This window comes from Bacillus rossius, chromosome 10 (genome assembly GCF_032445375.1).
Source record: "Bacillus rossius redtenbacheri isolate Brsri chromosome 10, Brsri_v3, whole genome shotgun sequence".
NCBI lineage: Eukaryota > Metazoa > Arthropoda > Insecta > Phasmatodea > Bacillidae > Bacillus > Bacillus rossius.
In genome coordinates, this window is record NC_086337.1 from 53,319,587 (window position 1) to 53,334,310 (window position 14,724).

Below are 14,724 nucleotides of genomic sequence, written 5' to 3' on the forward strand. Positions count from 1 at the left end.
GTATTTTCCTCCCTCCCTTTTTGCCGCCCCTAATATGCGAACGCCTGACTCGCCTAATTGGTTCGCCGGCCCTGATTTTCAGAATACTGCAGGTCCAACCATTCTTATTTTGTAATTAGAAGATTTTTAGTCCTTCCATGCACTGGGCGTAGAGAGTTTTAGCTACCAGAAAATTATTTTGTTTATATCGACCACACAAAATATTTTGTCTTGACAATATAGACTTTTTTATTTCGTGCACATTAAGTGGCAAGGGTTTACTGTCATTGTTGATTTTTTTTTTTTGATGGCCACAAAGTTATTTTTCTTTCGCACAAAATATTTCACGTGGTCTGTGCCGAGAGACCACCGAGCTGTTGGGATCCTCCGGGCCGCCTCTGACAGGCGCCAGAAGGCCAGCCAGGGAACGGATGACAGAAGGAGCAGGTAAACATTCCACAAATAAATCTGACACACTTCAATATTGCATGCCTGCGCTACCGATAGTTAAAGACCGGAAAAATTCGCGGTTTCATTTCGCGATAGGCTAGAATCCAAGTATGCGTGTAACTTATTGCCGCTTCAGTGATTGGAACACAGTTCGCCTGAAGGACTGTGAGCCAGTGAATGACCCTCAACGTATAAGGAGTATCGAATCACAAGCATCCCAGTTTAGCAGGTGTCACGAGTCAGTAGCCAATGAGGCTGGTGCAATTTTCCCGAGAACGTGGATGATCGTGGAGTCCATCCTAGAGGTCATCGAAACCACGAATTTTTCCAGTCCCTAATGATAAGCCCGTTAAAAAACACACACACACACATCAAGGGTGAGTCTGAATTCGACCGAATAACTTCAGCTGCAAGTTGCCCACGACAAAATAAAATTGAAAACCTCTTTACGACTCATGGTGTCAAGTGCTCCACAAGGCTGGTGTACGTCGTTGGAGTTGGGACTGACTGACACTTTTATTGTGCACAAAAATATTTAAGATAGAACCTGCGAGCGTCCGGAATATTTTTAAATTGAATGAATTTCTACTACCACAGATACATACATACCCTATTATTCATAATAAAAATTAGCTTCAAATACGAATAACTACTTTGGGAAGAGCTTTAGAATATAAGACGTGTAGATGTTTTCAATTATTTTTTTGTCTTGATGAGCCTGTAGCTGAAGTTTGTCAGTCGAATTCAGACTCATCCTGTGTGTGTGTGTGTGTGTGTGTGTGTGTGTTCACTAATCCGGCACGCACGTGCTGAATTAAAGAGTTGTTTTTGTATTCGCTCCTGCCCGACTTGGAGGCGCGGGCAGTGGCAAAAAGGAGGAGGGGGAATGAGTGATATCTTCCCTCCCTCAGACTAAAGCCCAACAAAAAAAAAATAACAACTTGAAAGCAAACAGCGAACAAATGGTCTGTCCCCCCCCCCCCCTCTCCTGCCTCAGAGGATAGTAGCAAGGGGAGAGGGTAGATTTTAATCAGGTCAGGAGAGCGTTGTTTGGAAGGACCAAGGACCGCTCCTGCGGGTCGGGGCGGGCCCGGGTGGCCTAGGACGGGACCTCGCGGGCCCCAGGAATGTCCCACCGCCGCCGCCGCCGCCGCCGCCGTCGCCATAGTCGTCCTATTCGGGTACCGGTGGTGGGCGGCACGGCCCCCTCCCACCCACCCCCAGCCCACTCCTGCTGTTACTGCGGCTTGCACGCGCGCCGCCGTATAGCGGGTTACCCGCGCTAAACCCGGAGCGCGCGCGTATTTTCGGCAACACCGCCTTCTCCACCCCCCCCCCCCTCCCCCTACACACCACTCCTCACCACAACTTTCCCCTCCAGATGATCCAGAGACACAGATCCTGCAGCTGCCCCACATGTTTCGCGAAAAAAAATTCTTTTTTTTGTAGCTCAGAAATATAGCCAACAATGCAGCCCGTGTTATTTCTTGCTTTACATTTTTTTTTTAAATTCATTCCCAATTGAAACTTTTTTTCTTCTTCTCTTTAATGTATTTAGATAAACAGTTAAAAATATTTTGATTAACACAAGATGTTCCCGTGTGGTAAAACTGGTTTTTTTAGCGCTTTATTTTCCTTGAAGGAATTAAGGTGGTACTCCGAAAGACGCTACAACCTCGTGCGAGCATAGCGGGGCCTGAATACGAAGAGGCGAGACGGCAACGTCTATACGCGTGGTTCTCTTTATCACCCGTCATAGGTAGAGACCGGAAAAATTCGCGAATTCATTTCGCGATAGGCTAATAAGTATACAAACAGTTAAACCTCAATGCTGCCTCTGCTATTGGCTCACAACTTACCTGGTTGACTCTGGGCCAATGAGAAACGCCCAACCAAAGCTTTATCGAATCACAGGCTGCTATACGTTGGGACGTCTCACAATACAGCAGCCAATGAGTGGGTGACATTTGACCGAGTGTACGTAGAACTGTGGAGTTCATCCTGCAGGTCATTGAACCCGCGAATTTTTCCTGTCCCTAGTCATAGGGACGACGCGTCATCAGTACTACGCTTCGCCACTAAGAGAGAGCATGGATTGGAAGTCGTCGTCGGCATGACACGGCCGTCGTACGTGTGACGTTCATCAGCCCCCAGCGCCATAGCATCCTTCATTACTGGGTCGTCACATGTACCATTATAAGTAGGGACTGCAAAAATTCGTGGTTTTGATGACCTCTAGGATAGACTCCACGATCCTCTATGTACGCGGGAAAATTACACCAGCTCATTCATTGGCTACTGACTCGTGACACCTGCTAACTGGGATGCTTGTGATTCGATACTTCTTACGTTGAGGGCCATTCATTGGCTCGCAGTCCTTCAGGCAAACTGTGTTCCAATCACTGAAGCGGCAATAAGTAACACGCACTTGGATTCTAGCCTATCGCGAAATGATACCGCGAATTTTTCCGGTCTCTAATTATTCCAGTGATACAATTACCGAGGACGTAAAAGACTTATTAGAGTCTTGGACCGTCATCAAATAATAACGCGAATTTCCCAGGTCTCCACTCATTTTGTTTGCCTGTGACTTCGTTAGGACATGTCCGATACATGAGATCGACCGCAACGCGATGCCAGTTTCAGTCGAGGCCATGAGCAAACATGTCGCCGGACTCCGGAGTTCTCGTCGCGCGAGCCAACGTAAATATTGCTGCGATCCGGATCTGGGACGGCCCGGTTGAAAGTGTTATGACAACTGTGTCCGAGGATCGACGAGGGTCGCCGACGAACGCCTGTTTCTCCGGAGAACCAGCCGTCGGACGTGGGACGTGAAAATACAGCTGCTTACACGAGCCACTCACTGCGCCTCGCGTAAATCTCCGCTGGCGTGCGTTAATGGCAGCGCGAGTTACCGAAGCTGTTGCTCGGGTCGCCTCTTCGCTTTTTACAGCATCGTCACACGTCACCGTAAATTATATTTCCCCGTGTGTCTTCCTTTCTAGTTGTTATAATGTTGCAGCTAGCCATCGTAATCATCATAATCCTCAAATGCTTCCAGCCTGTGGTCGGGTCAACAAAGTGAAATGCCTCCATCATTTTGTCACTCTACCATTCCTAGAGACCGGAAAAATGGCCTTCAGGATAGACTGCACATACCCCTGTACACTCGGGCAAATAACGCAGGTTCATTGGGTGCCGACTTGTAAGTCGTCTCAGCTGGTTTGTCTGTGATTTGATCCTTCTTTGGTTGAGGGTTTATAACTGGTTGAGATTCGTCCAGATGAACAGTAAGCCAATAGAAAAATTATCTAAGAGGTATTTGTATTTGAATTCTAGCCTATCGCCTAATGAATCCGCGAATTTTTACGGTCTCTAACCATTACTCCTCCTTCACTGTGCTCCATTAATTCTCCTCTATCCCGCACTCCTTTAACTAGCTGCTCTTCACACATTCTCCTTCATCTTCCTTGGAAATAGTTGCAGCTAGTATACAAATAAAACTTTCTCGATTTTCACGTTCTCACACGAAAAACTCCCGTTTATAGACGCACTAGAATTAGGTGGACGCATTCTTTGGCAGAGTACAAATACCCGAAAGAAAAAAAAAAACACGTTTTATGCTTTGTTTTACATACTATTTTTTATCCTCTGATTTTGACGCATACATTACATACACTTCACAAAATTACATTGGTATTTTTGTCAATATTATCCCAGACGTTTTATTTTATCTCCTCAAATGTTCTTGAAGGTTGAATGTTTGGTATACATTTCATTAAAATCATTTCCTTAGCAGTACTGATTTTAAGTAAAAACTAAGAAAAAAAACTCTTATATTTGCAATTATATTACGGATTTATTTTGGTTTTTGATTACTGAATGGTAGAGACTGGAAATATTCGTAGATTCATTTCATGATAAGCTAAAATTCAAATAACTCTATGGACCTTCGTGCTGCTCCTGCTGTGGGTTCGCTGTTAATCTGGAGGACTCGTGGCCAATGATAAACCCTCAATCAAAGAAGCATCGAATAAAAAGTTACCAAGTTGAGAGGCTTCAGCCAATGAACAGGCGACGTTCGTCCATGTATGCAGAGGATCCTGGAGTATACCCTGGAGGCCACTGAACTCGTGAATTATTTCAGTCTCTACTTAATGTTTTTTTATAGTTAGAGACCGGAAAAAATTGTCACTGCTTTTGCTATTTGTTTACGTGAAACCAATGATGAACCTTCAGTTAAAGTAGTAGCCAATGAAAGGAGACACACTTGAGACGTCCCACAAATCTAGCAGCCAATGAACAGGAAATATTTGCCCAAGTATCTAGAGAACTGTCATGTCTATCCTAGGTGTAACCGAATTCGCGGATTTTTTTCAGTCTTCAAGTAAGGTGTTTTAGTATTGAAATAACTGTCTTGAGTATTGAAAATACACTCGAATCACTCATATATCTCGTCGACTTTGATAGTTGCTTCACAGTTCTCTCGACACGCATCGGCAGTAACCAGTAGTAAACAGACAGGGAGATGAAGTGAGACCCAACGATGTGCAACCTAGTCCCAAGGACGGGAAGTGACTGACCTTTATATCAGCCAATTAGTAGAGACCGGAAAATTTCGCGGTTTCATTTCGCGGTTTCATTTCGCGATAGGCTAGAATCCAAGTGCGTGTAACTTATTGCCGCTTCAGTGATTGGAACACAGTGTTTGCCTGAAGGACTGTGAGCCAATGAAGGTCCCTCAGCGTAATAGGTATCGAAACACAATCATCCCAGTTTAGCAGGTGTCACGAGTCAGTAGCCAATGAGGCTGGTGTAATTATCCCGCGCACATAGAGGATCGTGGAGTCCATCATAGAGGTCATCGAAACCACGAATTTTTCAAGTCCCTACCAATTAGGACACTGAAGGAGCTTGAGAATGCATAGTCGAGTCTAGCCTAAAGCGAGAAGAATCTACGAAATAATAGGAGCTCTGCTCATTTTAGATTTTATTATATGAATTATTTAATACAATGTATTTTTTTTTGTAAATTAAACAGAAATTATCGTGTAAAATAACAGATGTTTGTAAACTTTTACATTTACACGAAAGCAATTGTATCGCTACAAAATTGTTTTTAGCAGTAATACTGGGTTCGGGTTCTTGCCCGAGGATTTATGCTCTGTGTTGTCCCAGTACCTCCAATTTGTAAACCGTTACCTGAACAGCTTTCCAGTATTAACTGCGCACATGACCAAGCAAAATAAATCAAGATAAATTTCAACTGTTGAATATTCGATTATATTTTTCGTGGTTTAAAAAAATATAGGCTTGTACAAAACATCAATCAAAATGTAAACTTATACGCCTTCTTTCGTAAGTACGAGAAATATTCATAATGTATGTAAAAATAACCACAGCAATGTGCTGTACAAATTTACAATATTTTTTCATGAAGTATTACTAGGCGCATGCAGATTTCGCGAAAAGATTTCGAGACTAGATGAAAGTCAAAACACATGTAGCATCGTCTGTGTTTCTTGATTGGGTGAATTTCTACCAGGTACATATCGATTGTTACAACACCAATCACAGTAATTCAGTGCGGGAGCAAACGCGTCCTGAGTGGCTCGGTCAAAAAAGGCAACGACTTCTCTCGCCGACGGCCGCCAATCACAAGGAAGAAACCACAGGTGCGCGTACACCTTGTTGCAGTCTAATACGCATTCAGATCTTTTCGCGAAAAACGCCTGCCCCTACTACCAACTATTTCTTGGCAACTGGATTCAAAAAGAAACTCTTTTAAAGGTAATTTTTTTTTGTTTACGCACATCGGAATAAAGAATCAATGTTACATAAGCCACTTGCAAACATAACGAAGTAACGTAACGGCATCGAGATGCAGATTCGGGAGACGCGATACCTGTGACGTCACAAGGGCATCCTCATCGCACGGATTCATTTGTTTGAAAGGAAGAAGGAGGATGGGGGAGGGGAAGCGAATCAGCTATAAATAATCTCTTTGTACGCGGGATTTTTCACTCTCCCCCCCCCCCCCTTCATCCAAATGAATGCGTCACGCCACCTCTTTTCTTGTCGCCATTCCCGCGAGAGAGTTTAAAATAGACGTGACGAGGGCCTGCATGGGCAGGATCAAACCATTATCTGCTCTATATTCGCGTCCTCTCGACCCCCCTTCCCCCCCCCCCCTCCAACCACTTTGCCAACACTTGTTCCCGTGTCTTCCGCAACCAGCCCGCGTCACTCGCCGGTCTTGAGGCTGGGGCTCGCTCGCCAAGTTGATTCCCCCCCCCCCCCCCCCTTCCACGTCATTAGGTAGCCTACTTGTATTTAAGGGCTATTTACACAATTTTCAAAACGATACCTCCCTTGCATTTGTTGTCCTCTAACAATAATTTTTTTTTTCAACTGATACTTCAACTGGTTTTAGGAAGGTATATTCGTGTTTTACTTCTCGCTACTTACCCTATTACCTTGATGTAAGCTTTTGGACATACGCCATTGCTAAGCACATGTATGTCTAGAAGAAAACTAAAAAAAAAAAAACCAAAATACAAAAACACAAATTAAGCAAAAAATTGCTGCTGTCAACAGGATATAAACACCACATAATATTCCATAACAGCAATTTTTTGCTTAATTTGGGTTTTTGTCTTTTGGGTTTTTTTTGTAGTTTTCTTCTACAGACATACATGTGCTTAGCAATGGCGTATGTCCAAAAGCTTACATCAAGTCATGCACTGCCATTGGACAAATCTTTCAAAGCTAAATACTCTATTACCGTTTCCCCAAGATATATTACATTTACAAGGGAGACATAGTTCGTGAAAACAAAACATTTAAAGGGCTAAATGTTTTATCGCTAGAGAATCTCGTTTAAAAACAAACATTAATACTATGAAGTTTTGAGGGTGTATAAAGAAAGCAAAATTATAGGATTGTGTATTTACATTTCGCAAAGGGTTTGTGAGAGGGAAAAGGGGAGGGGGGGGGGGGGGTTCAAAAATGAAAGGAAGATTGAGTACCAGATGTGAAATATCAGAAGTGAAATTCTTGGCAAACACGCCATGAGGGAAGAAAAAAAAATCAGGCGACGATTTCAAACAGCGCTGGAGCAAACAACTTGGAAAAATTGCTAGAACCAGATGGTTCTTAGCTTCCAAGCAACAAACAAGCAGTGCTAACAACTTGAGCCACTCAAGTAATTGCTGGGTTCACGTAAACTGTAGTGCATTGACGCTAATCTGAACAACTTTGAAAGCCAGATTTAAGAATAAAATATTGTGAGATACTGCAAGGAATGCACTTATTAATGCCGTGTAGTAAGCCTGGATAAGCCGGCAGTGAGAAGCGAGTGTCAAAAGAGTTACGTGTCTCTAAGTCTTATTAGAAATGATGCGAATAAATTTGTTACATCTAAAAAATATATAACTTTTTTTCGATAAATATTAGGCCCACGCCAAAAATATAAAACGTACAATGACAGTATAACAATTCCACTTTTTTTTTCCTGTGATCTCAACGCGTTAAATCGAAGTCATTATGTTTGCGTCGTCAATGTTAATTTTGCTATTCGGCGGACGAATACATAATGAGGAGGCAGTAGATTTTAAGCTGGCAGGCGGATCCCTTAAGTATCATCCACCCTCCCCCTACCCCCTTTCCTGGCTAGACAAAATGTCGGAAATCCGTCAATCAATGACGCATGACAAAACGAAACTGTGTTAAAGTTGATTCACGTTGAAACGAACACTAAGTGTCCTTAATCCACAAGTATAACTATGAGTAGAGACCAGAAAAATTCGCGGATTCATTTCGCGATAAGCTGAAATGAAAATAATTGTACCTTTATGCAACTTCGCAAATTGGTTCGCTGTTAACCTGGAGGACTGTGGGCCAACTATAGACCCTCAGTCAAAGAAATATCGAATCACGAGTCCCCCAATTGAGACGCCTCACAAGTCACCAGCCAATGAACAGGTGACGTTTGCCCGAGTATGCACAGGATCGTGGAGTATATCCTGGAGGTCACTGAACCCGCGAATTTTTCCAGTCCCTAACTATGAGTAGGGGCAGGAAATTTTCGCGAAAAAATCTGAACGCCTACTAGACTGCAACAAGGTATACCCACAGCAGCGGTTTCTTCCTTGTGATTGGCGGCCGTCTGCGAGAGAAGTCGTTGCCTTGTTTGCACGAGCCACTAAGGACGAGTTTGCTTCCACACTGAATTAGTGTGATTGGTTGTTGTAACAATCGACATGCGCCTCAAAGTAACTCGCCCAATCACGAAACACAGACGATGCTACAGTGTTTTAACTTCCAGCTACTCTCGGGATCTTTTAGCGATATTTTCATGGCCCTAACTATGAGTAATATTGCCATGAGACTAGCGACGTAAAAGAAGCCGATGTATGAGCCCATCGATTTAAATATTTCAGTACATTCTGTACTACGTCAAGGCAAGGAAGTATGCGCTTTCTTTGAAATTGTGCCAACCTAAAGCTAGTATCAGGCGATACACACGTTCATTCATGCCTGGTTTACTAACAGTGATTTTTTTTTCTCCAACGGTTGGTTTTAAAAGGTTGTTCGGAGTAAACATGAATGAACTAAGAATATCAGGCCTACAGTTGGTCCACGCATAACTGAACCGTTACGGCACACTTTCTTAGGATCTACTTTCAGTATCTTTCCGCCATCTTTTCTCACGAGCCTAGTAACGAGCGAGGCGTAGCTTCCGCAATGATGTAAATATAAATGTGTTTCTCTCGCGCCAATATTATATTTAACGTATAAAGGCAGAGTTATTTTTTTTAAAAAAAAACCAAACAACTTTTTTTTGTTTGAACCATTTTTTTTTTGTTTAAACCAGATTTTCTTATAGTAATATGTAAATGGGTGTCCGGGGACAGGCGCCAGGCGGTGGTGTATGGTGTTTCCGCCATCTTGGATTAGTGACGTCACGGCGGCCATTTTGAACTCAAAAATTCCTCAAAATTCCTCAAAAATGACTCAAAATGACTCAAAAATTCCCGTTTAGAGGAAAAATTTCTCGTTTTCTTCCTTAAAAATTCAAAAATTAGGATTTCGAAAAACCTCAAAAGTCTTTTGCCTTAGAAAGAACACACATTCCTAAAAGAGGCTTAAGCATCCATGTCTACAGCCTCCGATAAGCCTCTGACGTCATCTAGGATTATGACGTCACCGTTGTAATTTCCGTTACGGCCGCCATCTTGAAAATCTTTATTTATCATCCGATTTTAAAGAAAAAAATTTAAAATTTATAAAAAAGTTCAATTAATAAAATTTTAATAAAAATATTTAAAAAACATACTTTAACGACATGGAGCTCGGAGTCCTCGGTTCGAACCCGGTGAGGGACAAAAAAAAATGGCGACCGAACCTTCCTCCAAGGAAGCCGCTGGCAGACTGACTCCCCCCACCACTTATGTCAAAGTATATATATCGTCACCTGGTATGACGTCATGTCCGCCATCTTGAAAATCCGTAATTTTAATGCCACCATTTTAAAATTCAGAACTTGTTTTAAGGCGTTGATTTTAGGAAGTACTTTTCTTAACGTGCTGCCAAACCCAACTGTTTTTCAGGCCTACAAGAGTGTGAGATAGCGTTTCATTCCCAATTTACAATACAGATGGTTGTTTTTTCTTGAAACAGTCGATTGGAAAAGCCTGAATGGCGGGCGGCAGTGGACTCCGGGGTCACGCCGACCTGTCGTGGGCCCTCGCCTGTTGAAGGAGGGGTTTCGGAAATAACCCCCGCCGCGCTCCGCCGCGCCGCGCCTGCAGTTACAAACCTGTCCCGCCGTCATGCTGCCAAGTTGGCGCCCCTGGGCGCGTCGCGCGCCAAACTACGGCTGTTCGCTCCGGGACGCGCGCTTCAATCTCCCCCCGCCCCGACGAGCGACCGTTATTATTCCGTTGAGAACGCAACGCGAGAACATAACGCCATGTTATGGAATATTATGTGGTGTTTATATCCCGTTGACAACAGCAATTTTTTTGGCTTGCTTAATTTGTGTTTTTGTCTTTTGGGTATTTTTAGTTTTCTTCTACAGAAAAAGTGCTTAGCAATGGCTAGAGACCTGCAAAATTCGCGGTTCCGATGGCCTTCAGGATAGACTGCACATTCCCCTGTAAACTTGGGCAAATAATGCAAGTTCATTGGCTGCTGACTTGTAAGTCGTCTCGGCTGGTTTGTCTGTGATTCGATCCTTCTTTGGTTGAGGGTTTATAATTGGTTGAGATTCGTCCAGATGAACAGTAAGCCAATAACAAAATCATCTAAGAGGTATATGTATTTTAATTTTAGCCTATCGCCGAATGAATCCGCGAATTTTGCAGGTCTCTAGCAATGGCGTATGTCCAAAAGCTTACATCAAGTCATGCACTCCCATTGCATTTCAAAGATAATAACGCCATCCAATCCAGGCGGTTGTGCGTGCGTGTGTTCACAATTGGGGCGAACATCTTTAACTGCCGGTAGGGTAACATCTGAAGCCATGGCCTCCACATTCGATTACGGGCCCTGGACCCAGGATCGGAGACTCCCCCCCCCCCCCCCCCCCGACACACACAATTTTACAGTCACGTGCTACATTATAATTGCATGGTTATTTCTTACCTACACTCTTTTTACAATGTTATTTAACCTGAAAATACAGGGTATAATAATTATAGTTACTTTTTTATAAGTACCAAACTAAGCTTTATTTATAAAATTATTTTACTTCAAGATAACTCACAGCGCGTATGTATATTTATTTCACGCTGTGAGATAAAAGTAAACAGGGGCTGGACCCAGGGTTCCACCCTTGTGGGGGCCATGCCTGAGTCACATAGTTACGGAAACGAGAAGGTATATGAGTTAACGCGTGTAACGTTTGTAACGAATAGAGACCGGAAAAATTCGCGGATTCATTCGGCGATAGGCTAAAATTAAAATACATATACCTTTTAGATGATTTTGTTATTGGCTTACTGTTAATCTGGACGAATCTCAACCAATTATAAACCCTCAACCAAAGAAGGATCGAATCACAGACAAACCAGCCGAGACGACTTACAAGTCAGCAGCCAATGAACTTGCATTATTTGCCCAAGTTTACAGGGGAATGTGCAGTCTATCCTGAAGGACATCGAATACGCGAATTTTTCCGGTCCCTAGTAACTAATGGAGCGGATTTTTTTTTTTTTTTTTTTATGTTTTAAATTGAAACATCTTCACAGCCGGTTACAGATGACAATAGTAGCGTATGATTTCGCATACTCTCCAATATTTTTTTACAAACGTTTACATACTTTCTCATCTTTGCATACGTTAGCAAATCTAAACTCTCAATTTTGAGTTTGGATCTAGTATTAGCATTAGAATTGTGACAGTTTGTACACGCTATCATTAAATCCGTTAATCCGTTCTTAGGATCCATTGAAGACAAGGGCAGACACTAGTAAATAACGGTCTATTTTAAACGTATGTTTACTACTGTTTCAAATATTGGAGTAGGTACCCTAAAATTCCCTATCCCTTTGATCTGTTAAGAGGCAACTCCAGTGTTTCAGGGGCACTACGCAACCCGCGTTAACATCATAAGATTCAATGCTATTTTCATTTTGCTTATAACTAATTAACTAATATAGATTTTGAAATGATGCTTGCTTGATATGTAAGACAACGATGCTCTTATCAAAGCCCCTTTCTTCAAAAACGTGCATAAATTATGGTTTTATACTAATCTTTACTAATATGAATAAGTTTATTGTCTAGGTTTGAACCATAATTTATGCACTTTTTTAAGAAAGGGGCTTTGATAACAGCATCGTTGTCTTACATATCAAGCAAGCATCATTTCAAAATCTGTATTAGTTAATTAGTTATAAGCAAAATGAAAATAGCATTGAATCTTATGACGTTAACGCGGGTTGCATAGTGTCCCTGAAACACTGGAGTGGCCTCTTAAGTTTCACTTCTAAGGCGCGTGGCGGCCACACACCCATGTTTAAAGTGAAGCTTATTTACAGGCGGTAAGTTTAGTAGAGGTGATGACATCAAGGCGTAGCGAGAGAAAAAAAAATGGTTGTCTGTAAAGTCGGTTTACGGACGATAGTTTAACGTGACGTCATAACAAAACATTGATGATATGATTGCATACTTTTATGAATAATATTGAATCATTTTTATTTTAATAATAAAAGAATAAATACTTGAAATTATACTAGTAATCAGATTTTTAAAATGCAAGAATAATTAACCTTTATTGCCGAAATTGTTGTTGTAATAAGCACGTGTAGATGACTTGTAATTAATTTTAAAAACTGGCGTTTAGCTATAAAGTTTAAATATAATTATGAACAAGTTTTCATATAAATAAACTGTAATCAAATAAGTTATCTATTATCAATTATATGAATCACCCTAATGTTTTAGTCAATTGTAACATAACCTATTACTGCACTCGCCGACAGCGTAACGGAACAATGAGCGCAACGGGACACAGCGTAACGGAACAATGAGCGTAACGGGACATCGCGTGCAGCCGGCGTTCATCGATTTATTAGACGTTGTCACGTCAAAAGTGTAACGATCACGATGAGAGTATTGTAGGTAATTGCATTAATAATTGACGCCAATTTTGTTTCCCACTTGCGCGTCCATGGTGACACGGAGAAACGGCAAGGCCTTGTGGCTGCGAATAATTCAACGTTACACACTGAAGCCTATAAGCACAACTAGAAACTATACACATTTGATAACACATAACCTGGCATTGTACTGTACTAGCGTTAGTAGTAAAGCTCCTATAGAATCGCGAGTTTATGTCTGCAGCGCTGTTATTGAGATAAAGTATAGAGCTACAGCCAGTTAGTGCAGTTTAAAACTTAAATGGCTGTACATAAGCTTGCATGTAGACATTTGGCTACGCATTCATTCAGTGACACACCCAGCTATACAGCGTACTCCGAATCTCAGACACTAACTCGATGAACGTTTTGTTAGAGAACAGGGGTCAATTACCACTGCACCAACGAAGCTAGCATTGTTATAAAATAATGTTTCCCCCTTCCTTCTGTAAAGGAGACGAGTTTAACATGCTCTTTAAAAACATTAATGATGTTAGCACTGTAAAACAGAAGTTAAATAAATAATAGTTTAAAATAACTAAAAACCACGCTTTTATAGAAAATCCATCCAAAAAATAGAAAATAAATTTTAATAAATTTAATTTAAAAATAGTGTAAAATAAAAAAAATATATTTTATTTAAAAAAAAACCGTTGGGTGCATGGTGTCAATAGTTATAATTATTTTACTGACAGATATGAGTAGAAGGATTATGATTTTGATAATATCTTAAAAAGCACCCCACGCTTTTTTTAAATAAAATACATTTTTTATTTTGCACTATTTTTAAATTAAATTTATTAAAATTTATTTTCTTTTTTTTTTGGATGGATTTTCTATAAAAGCGTGGTTTTTAGTTTTTTTAACTCTTATTTATTTTTTACTTTTTAGTTTTGTTTATTTATAAAAGCGTGTTTTTTAATTTTTTTTAAAACTGTTATTTGTTCTAATCTACTATTAATTCCGTGATAACTATAAGTAACTGTAATTATTTTACAAATTATTAATTTGTACAGCTGTATTGATAGTCAAATCTCAATTTTAGAAGCCATTCAAAAATTTTAACGTTATCAATATATACAGTGAGACTTAATGGTATAAGGTTATTGACGAACAAGTGATATCGACCAGTCTTACATACTGTACGAAATTAATGGTGTGAAGCAGGAAAGGATGGGAGTTACGGATTAATAATTACGTGAAGCGTTCCACATTTACGTAACAGGAATTTTGGGAAGGATAAGGAATGATAAAGGATGAGGAAAGGACCTGCTCAATGAGAGTGTATACAATATGTGAGAAAAATTCGGATAGACCGGACTGGGATTCGAGCCCAGAGCCTTCTGATGACATGTCGGCTGCTCTACCATCGGGCGCTCGATGTACGATAAATATGGACCAAAGCGCCCCACGCCTTTTTCACAATAATACTAGTATTTTTCATTCATGATTGTTTTAAGCTTATTTTAAAATTTATTTCCTCAATTTCTTCCAGGTAAAAATCCTTAAACTGTAAGTTTTGCTCCCTATACAAATATGTTTTTGATATATCATTTGTCACACTTATCCATATTTTCCGTGTTTTATGTCTTTTATTTAATGAGTTACTGACCTTGGCATAGTTTGGAGTATTTGTAACTGCTTGGTGTAG